General features: G+C 35.7%; 1 long non-coding RNA gene across 1 annotated transcript; it reads left to right on the top strand.

The window, feature by feature from the left end:
* The first annotated feature begins 3,767 nt into the window (after positions 1-3,767).
* Positions 3,768-4,964, top strand: LOC127101485 (uncharacterized). Its single transcript, XR_007794647.1, has 2 exons — positions 3,768-4,464; positions 4,564-4,964. It is a non-coding gene; the product is annotated as an uncharacterized LOC127101485 (long non-coding RNA).
* Positions 4,965-6,534: the final 1,570 nt, after the last annotated feature.

The following is a 6,534-nucleotide window of genomic DNA, read 5'->3' as shown; positions in this document are numbered from 1 at the left end:
CACTCACTACATTACGGGTTTTTGATGGCACAATTATTAAGACACTATCTTTTCGTCCAACAATATGAAAAAGAGTTGGAAACATAGGATGTTAGTAATTCAAAGATCCTTACTTGGATCAACAATCCTGTTTCTTAGCCAATAGATGTGAAACTAGAAATATATGATACTGCTAAAGATGTTTGGGATTACTTAAAACATTTGTATCACCAGACCAATTTTTCAAAATGATACCTGGTGGAGTGTGATATCAGGGCACTTAAACAAAATAGTACGATCATTCAAGAATTTTATTTGACTGTGACTATTTTATGAGATCAATTGGCTATTATGGTATTAGGTTAACTAACATTATCAAAGCACACATCGACCAAATAAAGAAGAAGCATCTCTTTCAAATATTGATCTTCCCAATTTTTATAAAGTTGTTGGAAGAAGAAGACTCAAGTATTACTCTAATTTTATTTCAAATAAAAGAAATCCCAACACTCACCTACTATTGCAGAAAACTCCAAAAGATTCAAACCACTTAGCCAAATGTCATGCATGCTTCCTTTGTTAAAGGTTTTAACCTTTTCTAGCATGTTAAGTATGTCTACTTCCATATGTATCTTTGAATCTAGAGTATTACACCATATGTCATATGATAAATCATTTATGTTTTTAAATCTTGCCTCATCTATGTCGCTTATGACTGCTGATGGCACTCATATACCATTAGGAATCATTGGTTATGTCTTCATAACTATTTTCATTTTCTGATGTTTATTATATTTCTAACCTTACTTTGAATCTTGCTTCAGTTACTCAATCATGTGATTTTGATTGTTCCATTACATTTTCTTCCACTTTTTGTTATGTGCAAGATTCGTATTCCAAGGGGCTGATTAGGACATGTTATAGATAATGGAAGGGGGATTCATGTTTTATATGTGTTGAAAGTATTAGATATTACAACCTCAACTTCTAGTTCAATTACTAATTTATTATCTTCTTTTTGTTTGAATTCTTTTATCTTTCAGTTTTTATTTGTGGCATTCCTATTTAGGACATGTATTTGCTTCTAGGTTAAAGTATTTTTCTTCTAGTGGAGCTTTAGGAATCTTAAAAACTAATAATATTCAAAATTATTATGGTTATAATATTTCCAGTTGGTCCTTTTGAGATTGACTGCATTATGCAAAATAATGGGGAGTTTGTTCAAGATATTCCTGGTACAGAAGGGACACACGTGGAATACGATGTTCCGACATGTGTGTTGGAACATCTGGTCTCTGCCAATAAACATACGGTATTGCAATTTTGGTTCAAATTTATTCTATCCAAGATTCACTCTATAATAAGATCTAAAATTCACGGAGAAGATTTAATATGGATGTTCTAGTGCTACATGTGGAACACGATGTTCCAACATGTGCGTCGTGTAACATATGACCTTGGTCAGCAGACCATGATGGATGTTGTTAGGTGCAAAGTTTCTGATTGAGATTCAATCAGATTTGTTGCAGATTAGTTAGCAATGTTTGTTGTTAAAGATCTAATCAGATATAAATGGAGATTTACATTTGAATTTGAAATATAACAAATCATATCTTTTGTTTGAGAGGTTTATGGAGCAAATCAAATCAAACTATTTCAGCTATTATTCTGGATGAATTTAATTCACATATCTAAGAAGAAAAAGGCCATAAGACATTGCTATATAAGGAGACTTAATTCTCATGTTTTACTTAGGATTTTTGTGCACATGATTAAGTTCTTTGTGCCTAGGGTTTGTGAGTCCTTTATTTCTTGTATTCCACACTAATATTGTATTAGTGTTGAATCTATTTGTGTATATTACTCTATGTTTCAGTAACTTATCATAATTGTTGGTTTGTCTAAGTTGAGTTGTAAATTCAACAATCAATAGAGTTGTTATTGAAGTTGATCACTATGGGTTAGTGATTGAGAGAAAGTGAGAGGAGTTCTCGTATTTAGGGGGATACCTAAATAGAAATTCACTAGGTTTAGGAAGAGGAATTGAACAACATGGGGTTGTTTTTTATAAAGGACTAATTGTACTAATTCGAATAGTGAATTTCCTTTATTGGATAGAGTTCACCTAGACGTATATATGGTTTCACCGAGCTGGGTTGCCAATCTCTTGTGTTATTTTTTTTTTGTATTGTGTTATTGGTGTTGTTATATTATTGTTTTACTAGTTTAAGAAGTTAGATCAGTTGTCCCGACATATGTCCCCTCAGGAACAATATTTTAATTGGCATTAGAGTGGGAACCCTATTCTATTTGGGTGAGCTCCAAGGAAGATATTTTTTGTTCAAATGGACAACACTAAGGATGGAGGATCAATCAACATGCCACCTTTTTTGATGGCACAAATTATGAATATTGGAAAGCAAATATTTTTTCTTTTCTCGAATCCATTAAAAACAAAACTTAGAAGGTTATGGTTAAAGGTGTCGCGACTAGAAAGTTTACAGAGTCGCCATCATCCTTTATTCGTTCCTGAGGTACAAGGAAATAATGATAAAACTTAATAATTAAGGGTGATAGACTAGGTTCGGGAGCCGATTAAGTGAGAGGAAGGTACTAGGCACCTTTCACCTCCATTGTACTTAATGAGATCCTCCTCCAATTCTAGGGTTAGTGTGTCTAAAGATGTTTTCTTTAACATCTATTAATTTTATAATTATTTATTTATTTAGAAAAATGTTTTATTATTAAAAAAGGAAAATTTATTAAGAGGAGAATACCTAAAAATGTTTTTGATTATTGTACTCGCTAGAGTGCTACGATTCAGTGCCTACGTATCCTCATGTCAGATGAAGGATCAGAGCACCGTAGTTCTTGTAAAAAATGTTGGTTCGTTTTTTGTTTTTATCCCTTAAAAATGTCTCACGCATCAGGGGCGGATAAGTGTTTGATTTTGAAAACCGCCTCAGTGCACGCGGGCAAAGGACTTATGATTTGAGGTGTGTTAAATTGATTTTATCCCTTGATTATTTGCAAAAAAACACAATGTTTAATTTGATTTACGAAAATTAATTACCAATAATATAAATATATTTATTTTAATTCAAAAATAAAACACAAGTTATCAATTATCCTGATTATTATCCCTGATTAAGTTAGTCAACCATAAAAATGACCATGAATTAATCCTAAAGTTATCCCAAAATTATCCCCAATATCCCATTTAATTAAACCCTAATTTCCTAATTATTATACCTTAATCAACTATATTATCCCTTATTATTTATTAAATAAAAAAAGAATGAATACTAAAATATCAAAGTAAATAATAATCATACTAATTAAAACCTTAATTACCTTAATTATATTAATTTAAATAATGAAACAAATTATAAAACCTAATTACTAATTAATCGAAATATATAATAAAAAAACTAGGCAGGGGGTGTATTTTCAACTAACTACGTAATTGGGCTAAGGTTGGGGTGTGGATAGCAATAGGTTAAGCCCGTCAGTATCTCTCTGCCCACGCTGGAAGAAGGGGTCCATAGAGAGAGAGAGAGAGTCAATGATTGACTCTCTGGATCGTCTGATCCTAATCCAATGGATCATGCATCGTAAGATCTCAACCAGTGATTAATATTACTAGTCAGAGTATGCATAAGGGTCGATTGTGATGTAGGGTCAACATAAGGTATACAGTACAATCACACGCAGGGAAATATCAGTTGACTGGGATCATCAACTGATATGGAGGCACAGGGGAAGCCCACATGGCGTGTATCCGAGGAGTTACAGAGGGAGTATTTGAACTTGGTCTTTCTCATATCCCTCTCATTTCCCATCCTTCTTTCTCTCTCTTACACTCTCCCTCTCTCTTGCTTTCAATTCTCTCTTCTCTGCTCTAAACCCATCCCTCTCTGACCACCCTTCACCTCCTTCCTGAAACCACCACACTACCCAGATATCTAGTTGAAGTTCAACTGGGATCTTCAACCGGTGTTCATCAGGATGATGAACACCTACCTAGAAAACCCCTTAACCTAATAACCCTAACCCTAAGAACCCTAACCTAATCACCAAGAACCCTACCCTTCTGCAAGAACCCTAACCTCAATCCTAGAAGAACCATAACCTTGTTATTCATACAAAGCCCAGAAACATAAGAACTCTAACCCTCCCCAGATGAACCCTAGGGTTTGTCACATGAACCATAACCCTAGTTATTTTTCCAAAAACCCTTCAAACCAAACATAAACACAACACAAATAGTAACAATCTATAGATCTTAACTTTCCTAGAAATAATCAAACATTCAAAATATAGAATTAAACCACATATCTAAAACCTAAACAAAACCCTGAAATCCCTCAGTTATACCCCTAACCCATTCAAATCATACAAGCGAACAAACAAACAATCAAAGCGCATCAAAAATCACAGAGAACGGAAATTTAACCTTCAGAGAGGAAGAGTTCTCCAGTCAAGGTAAAGTTTGCTCCTTTTTGCTCTTCTAATTCTACTCTTTTCAGGATCGTTTTCTCTATCTTCTTCTGATTCTTCTTTATTTATCTTTGTGGATGCGAGGTGCTTGGACCTGTGAAGGAGGCAAAGCTTAGAAGAATTAGGGTTTCAATGTGAAACCCTAATCTCAAAGTGATTCAAGCTCTGGTGAGGGATTAGGATTGCAACATCAGTTAAAACTTTTTAGGGTTCTTTTTCGTCCCTGTTCATCTCAATTCATCATATATTTATAGGTTAATATTAGGTTTTAAGTTTTAATTTGATTTATTTATAATTAGAGACTTACGATTTTGATTGCTATTGTTTTAGAGAATTTTTAATTTGATTTGATTTGTAATTCTGATTGTTTTGAGATTTGATTCAGAATTAGAATTAGGTTTGGAGATTTGATGTATTGAGATTGATTTTAATGTAAATTCAATTGTTTGAATGCTTTTGTAAATATAAAGTTTTGATTCAATGCATTTGATCTGTTTATGACTTCCCATTGCGAGATTTAGGGTTTTTGCATTTGGGGATGCTAGGGATGAACACGACTAATATTTGACCCGATTCAGATGAGGAAGACAGGTCTCCTGACCCAGTTGGGACTTGGGTCATCCACTTGACCCACTTGTGTTAAGGCCCTGATTGGGCCAGTTTCAAATGAACTTCAGATAAAAGCCTAAACACACAATATTGAGAAAAAAAAACTAAATGAATAACAAGCTAATTACTCATACCCAGTTAGCTCAATCAAAATAGTCTAATTAAACTATTAAACTAAACCACTTCAATAGAAACCAAATCCTAAACTTAATTAACTTTAACTAATCCATATTTTACTAATTATAAACTAATTAAAAGAACCAATTAGTTTCAACACCAATATTTATCTAACAATTTAAATAAAAAATAAGGAACCTAATGTCGCATCCGCGAAAAACAACCGGCGGGCTAAAACAAAAACAACACAGAGCCGCCACCGTGCGTTATTTATCCCAAAAGAGGGAAAGGAAACGCTCGAAGTAAACCTGGGAAAAGCATGGTCTCGCGACCAAAGAGATGGGATCGGGAGTCGGTTATGCGAAGGGAAGGTATTAGCACCCCTACGCATCCGTCGTACTCGACGGGATCCACGCTCAAAAGATAGGTTAAGGTTGCTAAAACAAATATCACACACACACACACACTGAAGACAACACATTTGGGAGAAAATGGGAGAGGGCTCGCTAGGACATCGCATCCTATGCCTACGTATCTCGTCTGGAACGAGAATCAGAGCTGCCGTAGTTCGGCTCACGCACGCCGAAACAAAACAAAACACAAAAAGGCAAACATGGAACCCGAACGCCAATCGCTGGACTTACATCGGCTTCCGAACCAAACATACCCACACTGGAAACCAGATGCCACTTGATGGACTTATACCGGACTCCAAGCACACAACAAAAGGATACGGAATGCCAATCGCTGGGCTTACATCCATCTCCTACACACACAAGAAGAAACAAACAACAAGTTACTAAGGAGTCGGGAACTCGAGCCTAGCAACTGTCAAGCAAACACACACAAAAAGAAAAAAGGGTGCCCGGAGAGACCTCGCACGGTCTCCTGCCTACGTACCTCATCTGGTATGAGGATCAGGGCGACGTAGTTCCCCTGAACGGGAAAGAAATTCTAACCAGATACAAAGGGAGACACACTACTAGGGAGTTGGACTCGAGCCTAGATGTTATCATGCATCATTGCCCTATGTTATGGTTTCTATCCTAACTTGCACAGGCAGCAAGCTAATCCTAAACAGGCAAAGCAATCAAAGCAAACAATCACAAATAGCACACACTATATACAGACAGAGGTGGCTCAAACAAGGGTTAGACTGCCAAAGCAAGTCAACTGTATCAGGTGATGTTAGCTCTTAACCCTGACGTTGAGAGTCAGGGTGAAGCCAGATGAAATGGGAGTAAAGATAAGACTTCACAGCTCTTATCCCTGTCCAGGGAGAGCTTCAGACAAAGAAGTGTGGGTCCAAAAAGTGGGAACCCTTCTATA

This window comes from Lathyrus oleraceus, chromosome 7, assembly GCF_024323335.1.
Source record: "Lathyrus oleraceus cultivar Zhongwan6 chromosome 7, CAAS_Psat_ZW6_1.0, whole genome shotgun sequence".
Taxonomy (NCBI): domain Eukaryota; kingdom Viridiplantae; phylum Streptophyta; class Magnoliopsida; order Fabales; family Fabaceae; genus Lathyrus; species Lathyrus oleraceus.
Note: the sequence above shows the minus strand (reverse complement) of the source record. Positions and strands in the feature narration are given on the sequence as shown.